This window comes from Varroa jacobsoni, unplaced genomic scaffold, assembly GCF_002532875.2.
Source record: "Varroa jacobsoni isolate VJ856 unplaced genomic scaffold, vjacob_1.0 scaffold_1188, whole genome shotgun sequence".
NCBI classification, from domain to species: domain Eukaryota; kingdom Metazoa; phylum Arthropoda; class Arachnida; order Mesostigmata; family Varroidae; genus Varroa; species Varroa jacobsoni.
In genome coordinates, this window is record NW_019214090.1 from 106,518 (window position 1) to 130,899 (window position 24,382).

Below are 24,382 nucleotides of genomic sequence, written 5' to 3' on the forward strand. Positions count from 1 at the left end.
TAGGACGCCAGAACTTCGGCCGCCCTCAGATACCGCGAAAAGCCGAATTTTACTTAATGCGCTTAATAACTGTGGGGTTAGCAAGATAGTACGAGGTCATGACCAGTTGTGCTGTCTTTAACTGAAACGCTATTATAGGCATCATTACGGTACATTAAGTGATGGATAATAAACTTTATCGCCAAGCTTACTATTTCTCATAACATGATAAAATTTGGTTAAAGCTCAGCTTCCCTCTTCACTTTTTTCAAGTTGCCCCTTTGCCTGGCACGTTACTAATTAACCGCAAACATTAGCGTTTCCAACATGTCTCTCACATTTCGAAATGTTTCCTGATCTTATTATTGTTTACGTTTTCATGAGGTTTTTCCTCTGTTATTCATATTTTGCTATTTGTACACGGTGTTGTCTTGGGTTTCCCTCGAGCCGGAATGAACTGACGCAAGCCTCATTGGGGTTTGCGTTGGCAGCTACCTGACGTCTCTCCGACGGCGGCAGCCGGTCTATGGCCTGGCTCTGTTACAATGCGGCTTTGGTTCGCCAGGAAATGCTGTGTAATGTAGTCAAAAATGAGTTAAAGGACTTCCGGAAGGCTGGTCTAGATTTCGCTATCTGCCTATGTCTACCGTTTTCGCCCTCTTCTCTCTGTTTGCTTCAATCTCATCGCTAGTTCTATCGCATTTGCTACATTTGCTCTCCTCTTAATAGGGGCATCTGCGGAACGCAATTCAGTAACGAATGCGCCGGAACAAAGTGCACCGGATCATCGGCCTCATTGGCAAAGGGAAGACTATATCAATTTTAACCACCGGACAGCTCAGAATTGCCGACACTCCTATTGCTTTAGCGTTATCCTACTGCTGTAAACAGGTGGCATGAATCAACTTCTAGCTATGGCGAAGATTCTTTTCTTTTGCCGGCTTATCCAGTTGGCCGTACTTCCTATAGTCATTATGTTTACATTGGCAATAATCGTGGCGTGTTTCATTTTAGCTTCCTTTTTGTCGGCAAGAATTGGCAAGAAGGCTGTACGGTCTGGTAGGATTTTGATCTTTTGACCTAATTGCATCTAATAATTATTTTCACCTAATATTATTTAGATGAACTCGGTACATCACAGATATTGTTAGTGTACCATAAAATCATTTTCTCTATTTATATGGAATTATATTGAATAAAAAATCGTTTATCCAAGAAATGAAGCAAGCATCTCCAAGGTTGTAAAACTTACTAGGATAGTATTTTTATCAGCTGATAAAATTGCATTTAATTCGTAACCCACAGTCAATAACATCCCGAAGCACTGGGTACGTATTATGAATGTTGAGTATATTGCTACTGTAATACTAGCTTTCAATATTAGTGGTCCTATACAGGATGCGTAATCAAACGATTTCTATGTTGCCCGATATTTTCAGTAAAAAACAACCAATTCTTTCGGCGAAATCACAATTTCATTTGCGGCCAGTAAGTATAATAAGTATAGGACAGTAAGTATATAAGTATAGGATTCATAAGTATAGGACAGGAAAGCTGTTGCATGCTCGCTCATCACCGCTGTCAAGCGGTGTTTGTATCTTATCGACCAGCCAACGTCGCTCCACATGGTTCCGTAATGCTAATTTTCAATAATTCATATTGTATCACGCATACGGTGTTTCACTTGGGCAAATTTTGTCGTCGTGGACCAGATGAGTCGAGATGTCGCAGTCTGAGGGCAAGCCCTGTCCGTCCGAGACACAAGATTTAGACGTGGAGGTTTCGCCGAACATAGGACGAAGCAGTAGTAAATGGCCGTAGCGATTTATCGCATAGCGGTCAGAGGATACTTTGCTTTTGGAGCATAAACGGCATCCCACACATCGCAGAAGAGAGACACCTTAGCTCACTGATCCAGGACTCAGGCTATGGTGACTGCTGCGGTAGGGGAGAAGTATAGTTGTAAGCTCTTCATACAGCCGAAGTTCCTTCACTAAGCTTTCTCCTATCCTTATGCTGGGTTACTCGTCGCCGTACATCCTCCTGAATATCAAGCAACGAGGCAGAGTTCATAACCGTACAATGATGGCCTTTCTCGTTCTCCTCATCTATACGGTAATATCTCGTAAGGATACGTAATATTGGGGCCGTTTTAACGCTCTCCAAACAATCAGCACCACCATTGGTAACAGCGGTGGTGCGCACCAAATGAGGAGCTCCGAAAAGGCAAGCAACGCCAAAGCAGTTAGTATTTACCCTACCGACACAAGAAAGCGATTATACGTTACTGTACGTATGAGGGACGCAAGGGACTTACGCAGAAAACAGTAAGGACAGCCCGGTTGCAGCTAACATAGCGTGAGCAATAGGGGAAAAAATTTCTCTCCGCAAGTGCAAAACACACTGTGATTGTGATTGTTGCTCTAGATCTACCCAATGCTAAAGTAATCACTAATAGCAGAACTGCATGAAAAGACTCGAAATTTTTGCTAGGATCCACCCACAGGCATTGTTTCCTTCGATCGAAACGCTGCATTTACGAGGATATAATAAATACATAACAAGATTATAAATATTCAAAAAGGTAGTAAACATTGGCGGAAAAGAAAAGATTTGCAATTGTGGCTCGTGTTCGCAGGTAAATCCCTGTCTTTGACACATACTGTCTTAGTCGTACACCATTTGATGTTGTGCTTTTACTGTTAGACATCGAACTAACTGGGTACTTCGTGCAAGGTTGAATTATTGGGGTATAGGTTAAGTGGTTTCTGAAGGAAAAGTAAACTATGTAAAGGTCAGAGAATTCCGGAGGCGATTTTTTTGAATCGACGGTATCCATGTACCTTTTTTGGGAAATAACATACATTGTTTTTTTTTTTACTTCTACTATACGCACTTCTGCTGTATGGACTGCTATTTGTATGGCTACGTAGAGCGTTTTTGATTGACCTTGTACAAACCAAAGCAAAGTCATCTTCTACGTAATGAACCTCGCCCATTACAAAAAGCCTAGCAAACACCCCCTTCAAGGACGAAGACCATGAGTTTGCAATCTTTTCCACAGTGGTAGTATTCCTGCTGTCACAATTGAATAGTATGCTTTGAACTCATAATATAGTTTTTTTTTCAGACATTATCGATCCTCACCCGCAAATAGGGTTGAAACAGGCCCATAGTGAGACTGGTCTTCATCGTGAAATCAACGAGATTTTATTTAATAGGCCATACAGGGATTACAATTATTCGGGTCAAATGGATGGCAACGGGAGAGTCTCTATTTGGAATATATTTATTGTACGTATATCTCATATAGTTAGCATTTCAAGTCGGATCGGTACAGGCAAAGATGCCATACCCAAATAATGAATATTTCCTAAATAAACAGTAAGTAAACAAAATATGCTTCGATAAATATAGGCGAACGTTAATAGTGTTACGGTATAAACAGTTATAAATTATGTCGTGAATGTTGAAAAAGAGGTTACACTATAACGATTTTTCCTTACGTTCGAACAATTGCTTGTACATTATTGAACGCACCCTAACATAAATAATACTTTATTTTTACCTATTAAAGTTCATCGGATTGTATAATCTGTTGCGGTTGAAAAGCAATTTCGTAGAACTAGAAGAAAACATAAATGTATTTAAAGTAGAAAACCAGAAAACATCAACCTTGACTGTAAAATTGTGCGCAGTTAGGTAACCTGCACTTACGCAGGCAATCGATCCCTTTCCTAAGTAGGCAAGGCGTATTGATGCAATGGAACGCTTCTCCGAAGTGAGTTTTGCAATAGCGTCGAGTCGTAAAATAGGCAGACTAGTCAGCTCAAATAAGGAAAACGGTGATATCACCTCCCGAGTTACTGGAAAATTACAGTGTTATTTTTTGTATAACGAAACGATTCTCCTGAGCCGCCCCGTTAATTAGCGATACTGGTTAATCGGCGAAGAGGCCCGCAACTCCTATCATACTAGAGCTTCACCTCCTCCTACAATAACCTTATTATCCCTACTGTCCGCTACCTGATAAAGCATGCCCCGCATCGGAACTGCTCTATTCTTAGGTTCAGGTGTGGAAAATCAGATTTGTCCAACGGGGAATGACAATTCCCTACCAGAAATAGAAGAAAGTCGATAGTTTGTAGATACCTAAATATAGTAGCAAGTTCGTTTTAATTCGAATTTGTAAAAGCTTGACAAATGATTAATCGTATTTGTCTTTTAACGCCGTCAAGCTGGCTGTAACCGTCGCCTCACAGGGTGCTTCACGGGCCTCAAACGTAATTATACCAGTAGTAACTAAATAGGCGAAACGCCCTTTTGAGCGCAAGGGCTCCGGCAAACAAATGTACCGGGGCGTAATAGGGCTCCTATATGCGTCACCTATAATAAAATTAATAGTTCGCTGATTTCATATTTTGCTAAGCTTTGATGAGTACCTGTTCCATGTGTATTTTCGAGATCATAATTTGATCTAATTTTTTTCGTAATACTTTAAGGTGATGCGCAATTTTTCTTCAAACAAACAAAAAAAAACAAGCAGACGTCATCTAGAGTAAATCGCTGAACAGGGTGTGGCTATGAACTGTATAACACGCGAGAATAACCCAGCAATAAATTCTATAAAGTGACCACTTCACTGGTACGCAGAAGAAACACCCAATGCTCAGGGGAGCCTCTGCTGCTTACGAATACAAATGAATACTCAGGAAGCTATGCATTACACTTGAATACAAAGCTCCGAATACTAGGTTTACGGTGCATGTAAATGTATCTGTTTCAACCAGTCATTTTTCTACATAGCAAACATGTTTAAGTTCCAAAGAGGTACTTAGTAAGCAATGGCACCAAACGAACAATCCAATGGATAAAAATCTATCTAGTAAACCTAACCTGTGCACTGCGATTCGTTCATACCACAAATGTGCTTTTGTGATAATAGATTTTTTTTTCAAAAATAAGCTCTCTATATTTGCTAATAGACTAGAACTCTTATTAGAAAAGCTGTATCTTACTCTACTTACTTGTGTGCTGTACTTCAAAAATTAAAAATAAAGTACTGGAACTTGTTAAAATATGAAAGCAGTTGGTAGATTTCCAGAGCTAAACTTCATTACTAGACCTGATTTTAGTATTAAAGTATTCTACTCGTACATGTTGGAGAATTAGACACAACCTTAGCTTCGCCTCGTCTGGCCACCTATCAATGAAAATATTCACTTTGATTTTACTCTCCGGACGACTCTTTTAGGCCCCGAGCATTTCTACACTTAAATATTCCTAAAAATGCGGCAACCACACTGATTAGCCAGTTCATGAAAGTAGGCCATGGGACGCTTCTTTTGTGGGGTTCTTTGTAAAAAGAAAGCCTTGTAAAGCAAGCGTTTTTAACTAGGTGCAAGGCTAGGCAAATGAATATGCTTGCTCCAGGCCATTAATTATACAAACTAGCCGTCCCAATAGTGATGCCCCTTGATATAACTATAACTTGCCCTAGAGAATCTCATAGTTTTTTTAGCATAAATCTCATAGAATAGAATTGGTCCTTCCGGGGAAGGGTTTAAAATGACCACGAACAATCAAAGTGAGAAATATTGACACCTAAGCAGCCTCACTGGGAGATGCATAAGGTCTGTAAGGCGAAATTTATAGTGTTAACCTTGTTTCATAGAAGAAGCTCCTGTGAAAGATTCTTCGAAAGAATTCAGTGAAGTTAGTTAAAATACTTAAATAGGAGAGGATTAACAGATGCATCAGAGTAAACGACACAATAGAAGATGATAATACTATAAACCTCACATAATATTAATATCAAACACCTCCGTTCCGCATGACACCATCTCACACCTTGGATACACTATGTTAAAAGCAATTGATCCTATTTAATAAAAACACAAAACCTAGCCCGACAAAACAGCGTAACTGTGACATGGAACAAACGTAATTAATTAGCTAACGAAAATTTGTGGAGGGATATAGTTACAAAAAAGTAAGGACACCGCACGCGAAGGAAAAATTTGTCAGCCTCCGTGGCCAAACACCATGGAGTTGAACCAGCTAGAGCTAAAATGAAATTCGAGGGTTGAAAAAGAAGAAGGCCTGTCAGCGCTCGAAGATCTGGTTAGGAACCTAAAAAACCAACCCTCAATTTCGGTGGGGGCGCGAAAAAACAAACTACTTTTTCTTTTCATCGGCTATATTCACCGAACAATAGATCGTGTTCGCCAAATCCACTGGCCAGCACACGGACATACAGTGTACGGGTGCTCAATATGTGCCTTAATTTTTGGGTAATTATACTACTGACACTCTGTATTTCATCAGGTTGCCTCCTGTCTACGTTAACCGGTTTCAGTGCTTGGGTGCGCCTTTTTTCGAGCAATATTTTTACCGCGCGCGTCAAAAGATAGGCAAGGCAGTGTCGACCATATGGCTGATCGACTTGCCTCACCGCTTAAATCTTGCAACCGCTATCAGCTTATTCGACTTCGAGGTTGTTCGCACCACGCACGCGTCATTTGGGAAGATCTTTTAATGGAGAGCCTCGAACAATAAATCGCGTCAAAGTTTCCTTCCTCCAGAGAGCGCTGCGATTACACATAGCTCAAAATTGCCCAACGCATTTCTTGGCCGACCTGTTACTGCTGTTCGAGAACCTAATTCGTTGTTTCAAGCTCCCAGAAACGAAAACTTTCGCGATCAGTCATGCGAACTGGGACCAATGGGGATTTATTTGCTTCGGACGCTATGAGGAAAAATGGGTGGAAAAAAGGAACTAGCTAAACAGACATGTCATACGTGCCATACGTGCGTTTCACTGTAGACTCTGCAGGGAAGCGAATTTACACAAGCGTCACTTTATGTATGGCTATCGCAGATGAAAGGGAACCTTAAAATAGATACCAATGTCACTTCGCAAGTTTCTGTAATTAGTTTTATGACTCCTATAACTTATACAACGTAAAATGTTGCAAGAGTTCTATGTACCCATTCTGATCTAATGGTGTTGACCTGTATATATAAAGCATTTGGTCACTGCCAGCAAACGTATATAAATAAATGAATGACGATTGGAATCCTGGTGATACGTAAATCGGACTGAGCTACAGTCAATTTTACATGGGTTGCTATGTGAGCGCACGCTTTTATGATACCTTAGGAGCGAGCAAGGATGAGCAGTCCAAATAAAAAAACGTTAAGATTTTCGAATGTATTTAGATGGACGTTGCCTTTCAATGAACTCGATGATTTGTTAACGAAACCCCACACAAAAATCCATCGCCGGATAGGTGTGAAGCATTATTGTTATTTTGTTGCAGTGTCATTGGCAGCCAACGGAGTAGCTGACAATAGTCACCGAAGGTACGACACTGCAGACGTTTGTACATAAGTTTAAAGTTGTTTTTTCCACTTTCGATTCCGTCATCTGCCTCCCAATGGTGAGTGGCTACCACAAGCAGTGCTTTCAGTCTGTTGAGCTACCATAAGCTTTTCTTCCCTATTAAGTCATCCTCCGTAAACTATGGTCTGATACCGACAGTACATGCAACAGTCCTAGCATTCAGCGCTTTGTGCTACCTTGCAAGCTTTGCAACGACGCTCAAATGAAACTTTGAAGTCTTTCGACTTCAAACTTTTTTCCATATGAACGAAGTAAGTGAACTAAAGTGGGCATAGAAATTTTCTTTTACTGTTAACTTCCGTTTCACCTTCCGCGTCTGGCGGTTGAACTGAGCCGACCAGTCTGCAATAGACTAACGGAATAAGCAATATCGGCCTGTTATGCTACCCTTCTAAAGAACCGTGATTCTCCAATCCCCAACAGATATTGGGTGGAAGAAAAGGACACGTACAGTTCTCTTTCGGTTGCTACGAAACTGTTCTCCAAGCAAGTAAACTTGTTCTTTGCAGTAACCAAAGCAGCAATAAGCCCACAGGCACCGGCCGGCATCTTTCTTAGCAGGCCCGAACAACAAGACCTTGAGCCGCACAAAACTTACGCAGTCGTGCCAGATACCATGCAAAAACTCATAAGGAAAAGACAACGAAGGGCAGTAGCAGTATAGTAGCAAAATTAGGAAAGGCGATAATCATTTCATTCTTTCCTAAGTTGGGATTGAGTCTCACCCACCCTTTATCGCCCATGGAGCTAGACCAACTTGGCCTATACCCCGCGAGGCGGCCTCCTTCCACTTGCTCCTCGAGGAGCCTCCCGTTACCAGGAAGCTTCGTCTTTCCCTCTTAGCTGGGACGGCATAAGCGGCTCACATCCGGCTCTCACGACAATGTGACGATTACATCTGTAGGTGAATTATGAGATCGAATAACTTTCCACCTGGTAGAAATTTTTTGGTGTTGTTGCTAAAGGAAGGGTAAAAATTATTGAAAAGAAAACAGAACATCTATCTTGAAATTGTCTGGGAAGAACAGCGCACCGAATGCCTCTATTAGCGCCCCCTTTTCTTCCCACTGCTGCAGTGAGAAAATGACGCACCGTATTGTTTGCGACTGCCACGATTTGCAGTTAGACGAACGTTGCAGAAAAAAGAAAAATAACGCCCTCATCCACTATGTGGTGTTGTTCCATACTATGTATTATATATATATATATATATATATATATATAGACGATCTTTTTGGGTTTCTGCGCTTGCTTTACAGGAAACTCTTGAAACGTGTAAATGATGAACAAACTAAGATTCATCGGATACCGATTTGCCTTTGGATACTATGGGACTACGATGGGTACTATAAAAATCTAAGTAGTATTGATTGTGATTTCTGGGTACTTAGCATGTATCAATTAAATTCAATCACTGACTTTTTACGTTTTCAATTATTTCTCTAAACTTGTCTATCATAAGCCTGTGTTCATGTAGTGTTGTTTTTTGTTTGTTGCAGTTTTTAATGTCTCTGTGGTTTTACGGCCAACGTCGACAATACGTAAATAAAGATACCTGTGAGTTTCTATTGGTTACTACAGATATTTTATGTTGCTTATAGAATACTCCATTCCTCTGTATAGGGAATAGCTGTAACGGTAAAAAACTTCAATGAAAATAACGGAATACCATTACGTAATATGAATATATTATATTATATATATATATATATATAAAACGAAATGTATGCGTTCCAAATAGATATGGCTTTTCTCCTAGACTCCTTTATCTTATTTTTTTTTGTGTGAATGAATCTTTGAAATAAAGATATCCAGCGAACAGGTACAAATCCAGGTACAAACAATGTGCATGGATACAGCGCATCTAATGGATGGTGTTAAATTTTCAGCCAGTGCTATGTTTTCGACAGTTCAAAGTATGACCGCTTTTCCTGGCGGAACGACATCTGACACGTACCTCATTTGATTAAAAGAGGAATCAAAAAGGCCCGAAGTCTGAGAGCATTTTTTTTTGTTTCTTTATACTTACCTGACTGTGGCTTAATCATTAGTATCGGTGCGTTCTTACTTTTACTTACTATTACAGTCAAAAACGTTAACGAAAAAAACATAGCGATGTATATCGAAATGTAAAAAATGGCTCATATGCAAATATTAAAAACGGTACTAAATGTTTAAAAATAACTTTGTAGGCGCGCCCTCAGCTTAGTAAGTTACGGTTTTTTTCTGTGGGTTGCACCCTTTCCAGCCATTAAGGTAAGATATCCTGAATACATTTATACACAAACACCATTCAATAATATACTTCACTATCAAACCATCACCGCTGTACCTTCGCTAGTCGCTGTGTTATAGCCAGCAAATGACCAAGGAGCTTTTGAAAAGCATGATCGACTCTGCAAGCCTCGCCGAAATCCCTAAGCCGATTGAGTATATATGTGGAGCTGACGCTCGAATTTTAGCTTGAGCTCTGGTAAACTCATAAATAATGCTATAATTTAATGCCTTGCGCTATCGTAGCTGGCGAGCACTGACATAGCGCGTTACCTATTGCCCATGTGTTGTTGAACGAATCAGATAAAACAACTAAAACTTCTCGGAGACAACTCTGCTATCCATGAACACTTGTTTGTTTCGCTTGTTATCGGGTAGTTCGTTCTTCCCATATGATAATAATAATAATAATAATAATGCTTAAATATGAATCTAGTCACGCACTGATTTGCTGGCCCATTATGATATGTCGAAAATATGTATATCTTTTATAAAAAAATAAAAAAAGCCATACATGCATAATCCGCGTCTCCTCTGCGTAAGCGGGTAACTACTAAAACTTGTTAAGCATTTTCTTACGTCCAGCTCCCATTTTCTGTAAACCGAAGCCTCGGAACGCTTGTACAGTTATAGCGGGCGACACCTAGCGTCTTCGGAATACTACATCATAAATGCTGGCTTCCGCTACGCCATAAACTCCAACGCAACCGCATCTGCAATAGGACCCAGGTAACCAGACATCCTAATTTGCATCCTATTCCTTTCTTCTCGTCTGTTCTGACTGCCTCTGATCTTGTGCCATTCAAGACAGAGGACGAGAGTGGCTGGCTGGGCTGGATTTCAAGTTTTTGTATGTTTTAAGGCTGTTCAGTATTAAGGGCTTTCACGACTACCCCACAGGCGAATATGTAGCGGTAGCTATGCAAACAAACAACCTACTCTTTTATTGGCATAAATGTGCATAAAACTAATACATGTTGGCAATGCAGTAATTGTTATTTTATTGTTATCTTGAGATCTGAAAACCTAATAAAACTAAGAAATTGTAAGAAATGTAGAAAAAACTTTTCGAAAGGATAGTGTAATACTAGCCTGCTAGCGAGGACATGTTAGATGTCGAATTAAACAAGATCACTTGGTATGAACCAGGAAGAGTAGTATTTCTGAATGCTTCACTGGAACAACTGACCCACGCATGTCATAACTGGAAATTTCATCATAAGAGAAACGGTAAGGGAGATCTCTCGTCTTGTCCCTCTCCTCTCGTCTCGTCTCGTCCCTCTCATCTCGTCTCGTCTTGTCCCTCTCGTCTCGTCTCGTTTTGTCTCTCCCTTTCGTCTTGTCTCATTTTGTCTCCCCCTTTCGTCTTGTCTCGTTTTGTCTCTCGCTTTCGTCTTGTTTCGTCTTGCATCTCTCTCTCTCTCTCTCTCGTCTTGTCTCCTTTCTCCTTCTGTACAATGCTATAGCGCCATTCTTGACCCTAGTTGCTTTGGCAGGTGGGTTGTTACACACTTCCTAGCGGATTCCGACTTCCATGGCCACCGTCCTGCTGTCTTCAGCAACTAACACCCTTTATAGATCTCATGCGCATTTCAGCTTTTGGCACTTTAACCCAACAATTCGTTCAATCCACAGCGCTAGTTCAAAATGGCCCACTAAGCATGCTTATTCAGCAGCGTTCTTCAATTGAGAAAATACTCACACCCATAGTTTGAGAATAGGTTGATGCTATATAGGCCCCAATACCTCTACTCATTCGTATCTCTCTCGTCTCCTTAAATGGTCGTTTTGTCTTTCTCATCTAATCTTTATAGATAGCAGTCTTGTCTCTCTCTCTCTCTCTCTCTCTCGTCTCGTCTCCCTATAGGGTCTCTAAGATGGCCGTCTTGCCTCCGTCGTGAAGCTGAACGAAAATTGCCTCAAAATTGCTAAATTGAATATATTAAAATTGTGATCACAGGGTAAGATGTCGACATGAAGAGCGTACAGCAAACACGCAGTTATTCGCTCTTTGTTCTTTGGTAAAAGCGTGACTCCCAGAACAGCTTAGCCAGACGATTTGTATACGGCAGTATTTTAGATAGGGTTACGCTCAGTAATGATGCGACGGCCTTTTCATTGACGGAAAGATCTGCTCAAATAACAAACTGGTTGAGGTCACGAGCTTCGAAAATGCTATCTATCCTCGATTTTGACTCATTTCGGCGAAACTGTTCAGAGCGAAAGGTTCACTAGTCGAGCTTCAAAATGAGCAGCAGTGAGTAAACCCCCGCCGAAACCATCTTCAAAGATAGAGGGCAATATAGAATATTATATAACATCGGCAAGTGGCATAGTGCACGAGGGTGGCAAAGGGAGCAATGCTATAGGACATTGGGTTGGGCATGCGCAACGTTAAAACCTGAATCATGATAAAGGTGGTCGACATTAGGTACAGATCATGGATATCGTTGTTATGCAAAAAACCAAGCAGGCCTGACTCCAGGCTATTGGTGCTCGTAAAGTAAGAGCACAGTTCCTATTTTGAAAGTTCATATGAGGCTTCCAGCATTGATCTAGGCGTTGTAGAATACATTTTACTGACTGTATTCAAACAATTTTTTCACAAGATTCAATAGTCACGAAAACCGTTGAATATACACATGAGTGTAGGCCTAACAATCGAAGCAAACTAGAAACTACGCAGACGAAGACAAGACTAGTGGGGATACTCCTAACAATTCTAGATATATATATATATATTTGATGCAAGGCTTGCTTGCATCGGTCGGTTTCCTATCCTTCGTTTCTCTCATTTTCCCTGTGATAAATTAATCTCCGTTAACGGAGCTTATCGTTACTAATGTCTGTAGGTTTCGATGATCAATTGTTGTCTGACGGACCAACAGTCGTGGTACGTACATAATGGAATATTCGGAGTTTACCGTTGAAGTCCCAGTTGCTCAGCCCCCGAAACCCGCAAGGTTTTTGAAACCGCTGCCTCCACCTGAACCTCTTCAGCCAGCCTTGAGAAATCGATTTTTATACAACACCCCATCCAACCATTGCAGCAATAACAATAACATACGAGTCTTGGCGTACACCCTTCCGAGCGACTTGACAGCTATATTGCGACTGTTGCTATTGCTGACGCGCCCCAGACTGATAAAGTGGGGCAGCTTTTGGGGAGATGAAGACTGGAATAAACGGCATGTACATGTGCTGCTGATGTGCCTGGCTGGCCCTGTTCCCGTAGAAGCCTAACCACTACCGCTATCGTTGTCTCACCACAACACTAACCTTACACACACTACCATTACTAATCCTACTATAACTACAGTAACTAGAAGTAACAATAGTGGTAACTAGAAGCCGATGAATGGCCTCTTTGTCCGTCTGGTCGGTCCACAAGTTCAGCGATGGCCCTTAGTCCGCTTCTCACTACTTGCCCCCATCATAACTCTTAACTGCGCATTAAGATAGAGCGAATAACCCTAATACACAGCCACGGAGACCGATCAAGATCTGGTACCGGTTTGTCTATATCGGTGCGATTAACTCGTCTAGGTGGATAGCCATGCGCAAACGAGGAGAGCGTTGACACGGGGACGAGACAACGCTAGCGACACTAAAGGACATGGACTATGCTCCAAAGCTGACACGATGTTGACACAGCAGTACGGTAGCACGCTATTGCGGCGGACCCATTCTAAAGTCAGTGACGCTAGCAGACGAAATAGCCGCCATTGGTGATGATGGTAGATTCCGGGAACAAAAAGGCCGTGCTACTGCTAAGTAAGTACCCGCCTGGGTCCGTGGGTCGAACGTCTGAATGTCGAACCAATTCCGCTCGTGTGCGCCGAAGAACAATGAAATATTAAACATTTAGATAAGGGTAGTAATACCCTCTTGATGAGATCTTTAATGTTTATTTGTGATACAGCGCACAATTCATTAGGATAAGCGCGCACTACCTAATGTAAGTTTTAGTTGAGAAAAACCGCGATGTTACTTCTCGTTGTGTTACTATCTGCAAGTTACATTAATTTGTTTGTAGCATAGCATAAATGACATTGGTGTATTTTTGCCTGCTTTTCATTTACAAAAACGAGACAAAAAAGGCAGCTGGCTAGCAGAACAAGGCTAAGTCAGCATTATGGCAAGCACAACGGATTGTTACAGGCACGTTGAACATCTATTTCCTTACTGTATCGCAGCGACACGCAACAAGCAAGTCGGCCAATAAGTATGTACCTATCTGATATGTATGTATGCACACGCATAAATCGTCAACCTATTTTTCGACACCTTCATTAGGGACTAGCCCACCGAAAGCGGCTTGCCTAAACCTAAAGATTTCCATTCAAAAACGCTGGCATTTCTTTTGTCTGGTCTTGCGTGGACGTTTAGCTGAAAGCGCACTGGGCATATTTTTGCTTGTAGTTTTTTTTTCATTTTGGCGTATCGCTTGGTGCTTTTGGCATTGGCCGCATCGACCTACGGGCAGCCATACGTCCTTCTCGTTCGTTCGTTCCCACCCCTTTACTTTCTTTACTGTCGACTTTAAGCCTTGTTTTTTTATTAAGTTACCATGACGCGTAGCTTGAGACACTGTTGGCATGCGGGTCAAAGGCAGTATTCAGATTAGCAAAAGAACGCTTGAAAGACCTTGAAAACAGAAGGCTTAAATCGTTTTGATACTGCGTACTGCAAAGGTAAAGATTACATATAAATATACGAATAAATACGAGATGGTGTGGCTTTGCTTCGATAATTGTTTGCACAAGGGACGATTAGTGACTCGAGGACGGCTATTTTTTATGAGATCGCCTATGGGGACCTGTGACCTTTCGATGCTGCTGCACAGATTTTTGCGAGAATATCTTAAATATTCCACGGCTCTGTCATTGGGAAGGAAACAGTAAAATAAATCAAATCCCATGCCCCTTTCTAGAGTCAGCTCTACAATAATATAAGCAGACCTGCTAAGAAAAATGTATTATTGGAGGTTTTACGGGAAGCTTAACGCTCTACTGCAATTCCGTCTCGAACATAGGCACTATACTCCGTCCAATTTACCAATGTTTTAGTATGCAAATGTATTTGCCCCGATTTTCCACGTACCAATTCTGGCGGCAAGTCTGGCAAGAAAAGATCTACGCGCGGTTAAAGTCGCTTGTTAAATTTAGTTTCATTCATAGTCAGCATTACTTACAATGATACAAATCTCAAAAATACCGCCTACACCGTCATTCTTCGTGTCGGTGATGTTATCTAGCGGAAAGACTTTCAATAACAACGTAGTAACGTATAATCAATCATCCGTAGTCATATGTACTTCAGAGCTGTGCCTCGATTTGAGTAGATAACTATTGGGAATCAACGTTGTATCTCATGGGTTGAGAACCCAGCGCTAAGGTTCTTCTTAACACCGTCGCTCGGATCGCTTTGATGATTAAGTAGATTATCATAAGATTGAACTCTTTCACCCCTGATATTGTGCTTTGATTATAAATAGAATGAGACGGATTTCATCTATGGGCCGGCAAAATTACTGCGGCAGCAATTTTCCAATGGTAACTCGAAAAGATTCCCTTTTTACTAAATGCGTGCTATTGTAGCCAACGTCCGTAATACAAAACACTGTTTTTAGACACCGCGTTAGGTAATCGAAACATGTCTAATTGAAACAGATGCCGGAGTAAGGAACACCGTAGACGAATCAAGCTAACCCAGTTGAACTAGTTCCTCGTACATACACAAAGCTCGTCTATGTTCTTTGCTGACGTGGAAATGCAAATACCGGCAACAGGACAGGAATGGGATCCAGCCCCCTGTTAGGGACCAACAGAATTTCTGTTGTAACCTTAATAACATTGTGTAGTAACATTGTAGTGTAAAGAAAACAGATGGAATGTTTAAACAAGTCCAATATAATTTAGTCCCTCATTAATTGATACCATGATAAAAAATGTTCGCTTGTACTTAAGCGCTCCATGTTCTCACTATAAAAGTCAGTCTACGAAAGTGTTCATCGACAGAGAAACAAAAGGTGCAATATCTTCTTTCAATGCAAGGACAGAGGACGCTACATGCTTTGCCATTGTAAAAGCGAAACTTAATGATTTAAATGTTGGTCACCACCCGTTATCTTCATCTTTGATCCTGAATATAGTAACATAGACAACCGAGAATCAATTATACCTAACACGCAAGTACTGCCCGCTCCAGTCTATTTAATAAAGCTACGGCAAAAAAGCATTGGCCCACATTGACCGCAGTATCTAATTATTGTTTGGCACAATCGATCACTTTATCGATGACAATGGAATTACAACGTTCTAGTGAGTACTCGGTTTCCCTTCACATATTACGTACATTCAAAGCACGCGTATAGTACATAATGCGTGGCGTTGTACAATAACGTGTTAGTTTCTAGTAACCGATTCGGTCAGCGCGCCAGCGTAATTGCGTTGGCCCTGAATTACGCGTTGCCACCAGCGCCAGGCATTCCATCAAACACCTAGCTCCTTCGCAGCAAAAAACGGAGTGACTACGCCCGGATTCAAACCCAGACCATGACGTGCCCCTAAATTTAGCAAGCAAACACACCCACTAGGCGATCTCGCGCATCGAAAAGTTTTCAAGTGGAGCTGTTCGGAGACCATGTTGCAGGCGAGCTTCGTGTCGACATTATAAAGCCGCTGATGACAGCCGTGCCGGAGCCTATATACTGAGACTTTTGAGATGTGTCGGAGATCCAAGCTCGGAATCGTGTTGTGTCCTCGATAGTTTTCATCAGAAGCTCCGAAAAGCGGACTACGTTGACTCCGCCTATTAGTAGCTCTTTAGCGCCGACCGACCGCTATGGTTTCCGCTACAGCACGGAACAGCGGGTGCTAATTCATTCGTCTATATTTGTCCAGCTAATTTGCTAATAGTTAACTATTTCGTACTAGCTATGCTACTAAACTGCCCGTACTTATATTATAAGCGTATTAACTGAAAGCTTTCTTTTCCTGTTCCGTACGCTCGTCTCTGACTTTCTAGATGAGCTTTATCACCACCACCCAAGCCACTAATCCATAGCCGCAACGTTACCCACATGAAGTGGTCGTGCCAGAACTGAAGTCGTCGACGCTCGCTGCTGGAATTCGTTCACAGAGATGAAAATTGATGTTATACAAAAGTCACGCTGTGATTTACGTTCCGTCTCAACGATCAGTCCGGTGCGTAAAAACCTGCACGTGCAGCATCGTTTGATTGTGTGATGGGTTTGGTCCTGCCTATCGCACCAGCTGTCGTCTATAAGCCATTTTCTGTTCGAAAGGTACTAAGTTTTATCAGGAAGCATCTTTGCGCTCGCTCTATTACTGTCAGAGTTACTGCTGCCGGAATGACGGGCAACGTTTTGAACGGCACAAGGTCCGTGCCACAATCAACGCATCGGCGACATACTCGCAGCCATAGGTCTACTAACAAGCAAATACAATGCTTCCATTTATTCTCTTTGCCCCCTCAATACGTGTCCTACGTACCAGCCATAGAAAACGAACATAACCACCATGCAGCCGCACGCAATTCTGGCTCTCTCAAACTCGTGCTACACCTTTCGCTGGCCTTCAGATTGTATCCTTTTGGCGGACGAGCCCCGGATAGCCAGATCAACAACAGCAGTTAGTCGCAGCAATAAAAAACGCTCAGTAACCTCGGCCTGTAACGGCTGCCTCAGCCCAAAGCGGATTGCACGAAGGGCATATTAGCTGTTAGCGTGGTTCTGAACGGAGATGGTCGTGTACCCGAAGTTTAAAAGGTCATTGCGAGGGACGGCTGAAGAGACCGCTAACTCTGCCCTTTAGTGCCTGTTATGCCTGGACTGCTAAACCGAAGTGTAAAACTGTAGTGCAGTCCGTAGGAGCTATGCAAGCAGGTGCTACACGATGGCGGACTTCCAAGATAGGCGTATATTGCTGCCTGCGTACTAATTTGCCTGCCCCTACAGAACTCCTCATAGAAACTCAGTGCCGGTTGAAAAATGTATTTTGCTGAGCACGTAAGAGGGTGCTGCGCTTACATAAAGGATACCTCTGGCATATTTTATGTAGATTACTCGCTCAGTATCTATCGGCCTACTAGTTATACTAGGTACAATCATCAAAGGATAATAGTTGAATTCAGTCTTCCAGCGGGGATTGGATAACGCAAAATATGTGCTATGCGTCATGCCTCTTACTGTCTGCAACGGTTGGCCTTCTATTGGATCGGTCGGATCATCTGACATCATTTTTCTCTTATCTCAGCCCGTGCGTCTAGAGTACGACAATCCGTTATTGAAGTATCGGTTTCTTAACTGCAGCAACACTTTTTCAGAATGTTTACCACGAATGCATTAAGCAGACCATATTTCATCACTAGCAGGATTTTCGTCTCGTACTGAAAACTCTGGACTCCGCACACCGTTTGGAAGTGTTTTAACTATATTGCTGGCTATAGTAATAATAATGGTATAATCAACACTGCCTCGATATTTGCCATTCCTCGGTTTTATAAAAAAAAAAACCTTACTAAAAATAAATTTTCTAAAAGGTGAAAAGGGCGAGTAATGAGAATATATTTTTAGAGAAAACCAGCAACTAACACACGGCTAAAGGCTCAGAAAAGGATGAACTTCCCACCACCCTTCGATCATGGAACCCCATTGGGTAACGTAGCATGCTTTCATAGATACCTGAGGAACGAGGAAGAAGACAAAAGCCTTCTAAGTTGTTGAGTGCTCCGGCGGTCTGGTCTCTGGGTGAAGCCAGACAATAAGTAATGAACCGCGCAGAAACGCTACAGCTGCAAATAGTTGTTAGCGAAAATGCCTCGACGTTTTCTGTTGCCCCATGAGCCGTGCATGGGTCGGCCGACGGATAGCTGATTATGAAGGCTGTACAGATACGATGGAAGGGAAGTTAAGAGCTAAGAAGGAAAGAAGCACTACGCCTGTTTGTCCTAACAGGGGGGTAAAAACAGGTGGAATCCACCCAAACAACAGCTGGAAACGAAAATGCCTGCCTCATTGTAATACTGGTGTATCTAACCACATCTTTCCGGTTGACCTCTCGATGAAAATCAAAACAGACTACAGATCTGCTGATGGGTTTGTTAAATACAATGGATTACGCTTATAGGAGTACAACAGTGATCATGTCTCGCAGTCCAATATCGACAACAGTGACCAACACACATTTATTTACTGAACCAACGTATGCCGTACCAAACCAGTTGCAAAATAAATAAATCGGTAGTTAAGAATAGTGTTCCTGTCTAGGAATATTGAGCTGGACGAATAGCACAATAGATGCATTGCGGAGATAACAGCATAGTCACGAGATGTACATCAAATCCTAGCGATGTCGTTACCTTAAATCGTTTCCTAGCCTTTCGCTGTTCACTGAAGAAAAAAAGGTCGTTCTTGTTCCGTCCTTTCTCAGTCCAGAAAAAGGCCGATTGTCTCACAATGCGTGATTTTAAAGCACAATGAGGAACTAGGACTCGAACTCATTACATATAAAACAGCCATATCCACTTGCGGATATTTCTCCGTAAACGCTTATACAGGATCGCCACAAATGCGGCAAGTGCGTTAATGTGAAATGCAATGCACTTCCGCACACCATAAACCCTAAGCTTGACTACGATGTTAATCTACGACATATTCTTATAAAATTAAAGTTATAACTATATGATGCAATCTTATAAAATACAACCCTATGAAAAAAAACTCGTTGTGCTATATGTAGGGTACGTCTTCTCCAACAACATTGTTAGTCATCCGGCGATTTAAGCCCTTCCAGAAATCTTGAAAAACTAGGTCGTTTCTGGTGACGGCAATATAACAATAATCTACATGTAGCTTTTGCCCTTATAATAACTGAGCTATTAGCAGAAGCGATATATGTACATGTCTCACAGGTATAGAGCTGGGGATATTTGACAGTAGAAGGCAATATCGTAACCAGCTAGCTTTTTCTATCATCTCTTCAGGTTCTTTTTTTAATGTGCTGGAAGAGGCACTGGAATCGGCCCTTTTCCTATTAAAAGTAACTGCCTCGGGGTTCCCTCAGGGCTGTATGCTTTTATGCTAGGGTTCTTTGAAGTCCGCGATACACCAGGTAGTTTATGCAAGATGTTTGCGCATATATTGTAGTCAACGAGTTCCTCGTAGTGTTAAAATCATCAGATCGTCAGTCATGTTTCTTGATGTGTTAAGTTGTTTGCTTTAAACAGAATATTGTCATGCGAACTTTTTGCAGTGCACGTAAGTGTTTATTCAAGTTCCAAACAGTTTCATTAACGCCTGCTTCTCCATTGAGGCGAATACGTCGAAAACAACATCTTCGTCTTTAGGAGCTACTATCTATATGTTTGTACGCAGCTTAGTGTGTTAGATATGAAGTGGTCAGCCATTGCAGTCATGGTCGTTTCGCAATGTCTTAAACTCCAGATTGATTTGAGCGGTCGATCGATCGATGGATCAATCAATCAAAATACTGGATCGGTGGAAGGAATCGCAGGTGACTTCAATTCCAATCCGTCCAAAAAATCAGCAGTCACTAGTACAGTTTACAATGGTCATATACGGCTTTCCTCACTGTGGACATACAATGACTGACGATTGTTTCAGTTTGGCCATTTTAGTTTGGCTATACATACTATATAATCAGTTTATACGGCCTATTTATGTCTGGTACTGCCCACTGACTCTTGTCAGCAATAAGCCACATCATCTGGTGCCCCTGGGCGTATACGTTTCGATTGTCCCGTTCTGTTCGATAGCTAGGTCAAGCCGATTGTCTACATTCATATAAATTCGTAGTACCGAATCAAATATTGATTCACCTACCTGTCGGCTAGTAGCGACACGTCGGAAACAAAACAATTGTCTGATTGTTGTTGGCCTCGATGGACTTCCTCACCCTGGCTTCTCTTAGGGACTTCTTCCTATAGGAGTAGGCCGTGTTATCATCCAATTGCTCGTCCTGTTCTCGTTCGTATTCGAATGACTCTTCAAATTCTTCCAATTGCCATCGTTGGTCGTTGAGATTGTCACTTAGACCAGGGCGATTGCTGCCGTGACAGTGGCTGGCATATTTATTGATACCGTTAGTGTTAGACGGGCTGTTGCCTAAGTTATTGCACGCAGCTGTCGGCTTCGGCCTAGGCGTCGTGGTTTGCCCGGTAAGGGGAGCAAATCGGCTCTGAGGTATTCTTATACTTCCTGGATCCTTTTGTCGTGACCATGTCAGCTCTGGCTGGGGTTGAGGGGCCTATGATCCGGCTGCTGTTTATGCTGTAGACGTAATCTTCGATTGCTTGTGGTAATACGGGCGGCAGGTGGTCTGTAGATGGCAGCTGACGGAGCTCAGCGTGAGTCATGGCCAACATTAACTCCCATGTCATTTGTCAGTCGCCACCTGCGTCGCGGTTTTTTCTGCCGCTGTGCGAGTGTCGGTCGTGTTGTAAACATCGCCAACAACAACAATCACAAAATCAACACCAGAAAATTATCTAATTTTCGCTACCACTTCCCAGTTTGTGCACGACAAATCCACTAGGAAGATCAGCGCAGATTTCAAATCTCATCTCTGCGCAAGGTGAGAACACGAGAGGACGGTGTTTTGATATGCACTTCCATGAATTCGAATGAAGTATCGTGAACGCCTTCATCTTTGAGAAATCTAGTGGCGAGTTTAAATACAACCTTTCGGACAAATATCTGACGTCGACATTGGGGCTCAATCCGAGCGCACGGCACCTCGCTACCCGCAATTACCCGGAACACTTATTTGACCGCCATGATAGCGGTTTTGTTTAACATCACCTCGCAAAACGTAGCACCACGGTCAGTACGAGAGATTACGCGATTTACAGTTCTCACGCGCACCGTGAACAGCAGACGACAGACCTTCTCGATTTAAAGCCGTTCTATTCTCGATATTTTTCCTTGAATGACGAAGGGTTGAGCATTTGCCTAAACGGTAACATCGTATCTGCACCAATGATCAAGTACGTGTATCGTCAACAGAGAAACTGCACCTTTCGAAAAAATCCCTTCCTGTCTTAGCATGATGTCCTTGTCATTGGAAATTCGGCTAAAAGCCTGTACAGCGTTCGGTGAGCACCTTCAGGGAAACCTCGCGCCTCGGTAATGTTTCATTTGTGAAACTAACATAGATGAACTGGTACGTCTACTAGATACGCATCACAAGTTTGAAGTAATCAACGATGTACTGCTATTCTACTTACAAACAGACCTGCCATATAGATAGAGTCGCGACGGTTACTGCTGTTGTTGGTGATACCGGTAAATCGTGTGAGATTCATGCATTGCAAATCATTCTCCATGACCCTTTCGCACTAGTAAAACACATTAAGGTAAGCACAATTGAAATACACATGATGAAAAGCCGAACATAGCCAACCTGTCGGTAGATCATCACAACATTACCTCGTGTAACAGGGGAATCCATCGCTCATGCCGAAATTTCACAGCGCTTTGCACAACCTGGGTAAATATTGGGGGGAAATCAATAAAGATAAGTGCAATAATGTTTTGATGTATCGCGTACTATTTCCAAACGACACTTCTCCCTTGCATGGCTCCAGCGGCGGTGATTGCTATTACGAACACTACACATCAATTAGGGACGATTCAATAACGTAACATGTTGTGGACACCGTCAGATTTGATTTAGCGCGTAGCTGAACGCACTGGCTGATACTGCTTCCTCGCGGTAACCATCGATTGGTCGGCTCAACGACTGAGCTTTCTTCCACAAAACAGATGACTGTACGAGACAATGCACCCTTATGTCAATACATAAAACTGCGTAGGTATCCAAAAGTATGTATTTTTTTCATTTCCTGGTAGACTTACGCACCAGTTTTGAACCAACAATAGCTATGGTCAATTATAACAAACGTAAACAATTACATTTGTTTACTTTTGCAAAACGCTTTTCCCCAGCCCATTCTACTGTCGACGGTCGACGTTGTCGAGGACGGGGAACTAGAAACTTCGTCAACCTTTGCTATGAACCATTTGATTCTTAGCCGTCCTGAGGGTTTCCATGTGTGCGCTATCTTCTCAGTAACGTTTACCTCACAATCCTGCCCCTGAACAGTGCTGTCAGGAAGGTTTTACTGTCAAACAGCTTTCGACGTCACGGACTTCCTGTGTCCTGTCCGATGTTGTTTTAGATAATTTTTTGACCGGCCAACACAGCGAGCACCTCTTTCCTATCCTAGGGTTTCACAACCTGACGGAGTTATTAACAAGATCGTTTTGATGAGCTCTCCGTTACTGGTTTGTTACAATTTTCATTGTGGTCGCCGATTTCGTGCATTGTTATATTTTGCTGTTATTGTTGCTTGGCCCACTAATTACTCAGTAATAAATCTCGGTATTAACGGTTCCCAGAATACAAAATCCCGTTCTTCTTTGGCATTTTCTGCTGCTTTCTTGTTAATACTGCTGCTGCCATTTCTTCGTCTTCGATTGCTGCTATCATTCAGTCGAACTCCGTTGCGCCTCCTTCCGCTCAGTTTAGTAGCTACCAAAAGCCGCTAACGGCAGCTGCTGGCGACGGGCGGTTTACGGCCTGCTATACTGGCCGCCGGCGCCCATTCCCCAACAGGTTACCATAGAGATCCGTACGATGCAGCAGGCAACACTACCAACGTCGGCCGACAGCCAGCCACCCAGCCATCCAGTACGCCAATAGGCCGCGTAGACCCTTACGGCCTCCAGCGTACATCCAATAGCCCACCGGCTGCAGGACGAACCTATAGAATTTCTTCCTAGGCACGGCCCACGACCACCTACAATCTAGCTACGGTAGCGGCAGCATAAGGTGGTAAGCGTCCGAACCCTGATGTTAGCAATAGTTGTAGCAATCGGGAGTGTTTGGCCTGCGGCCGTGCTGTCAAGCGGCTCGCGTAGTAACACCACAACAGACTGGCAGAGGCAAGTTGACTCGGCCTCGTACGTTGGATGTGAATGGACCCACAACGGGAATATAGAAGGTCTACGTAGGTTAGACGATTAAGAGCTCATACGTAAATGCTACTCTAACGTCTTAAAAGTTTAAAATGACGCTCAAAAAGATGACAGCAGCTAGTCGATGGACGACGAAGCGCTGAGACACAAGAGTTACGTACAGCCGGTGTGTTTAATGATGAATGAATTCTCTTTTGTTTGTTTCTACTTATTATTGATTCTGTTGGATGGCCCGAAGCAAAAACTCAATGACAGCTTCGTTATTCCTTTTAGGAACGCGGACACTATGCAACCCGTCCATTGTATATTATGATTAAATTAGAACAGCGGTTTAATGGCGCTCGCAGCGGCGCCGGCATAATGACAGAAACTACGACCGAATATAATAGCAATTTGATTCGCTAGAGTCCGCTATCGATATCTACAAACTGAAATTCGGTCAGAAGATGGCGTCGGCGGAGTTCTTTGCAATAACAGCTGTACCGGCAACAGTGGAGCATGTGAAGTCGATCAGAGGACCAAACAACACTTCAGTATTAACCCGATTGAGTTGACACGCGGCAACACTGAACAGGAGCGTCGTTACGCTTTCTTACGATATTTCATCGCTTCATCTTTGTGCATACGACACTAGAGCGGAGCAACTTTCTGAGCCTTAGAATGGTAATCCTGTCTCGATGGTTCTTTTATGAACAACGACC

General features: G+C 42.5%; 1 protein-coding gene across 3 annotated transcripts in view; it reads right to left on the minus strand.

Annotated features, from left to right (window-relative positions):
- Shab (potassium voltage-gated channel shaker cognate b) overlaps positions 1 to 24,369 on the minus strand; it is a 117,149-nt gene extending 92,780 nt beyond the window's left edge. For 2 of the 3 annotated variants that reach the window (XM_022845698.2, XM_086971328.1), the window contains exons 1-2: positions 10,751 to 10,904; positions 10,238 to 10,371 (exon numbers count right to left, since the gene is read on the minus strand). The gene's annotated coding sequence lies outside the window, so the exon portion shown is untranslated. Of the gene's footprint in view, positions 1 to 10,237; positions 10,372 to 10,750; positions 10,905 to 20,525 lie in introns of those variants that run through there. The other variant, XM_022845701.2, reaches the window with a different exon arrangement.
- Positions 24,370 to 24,382: the final 13 nt, after the last annotated feature.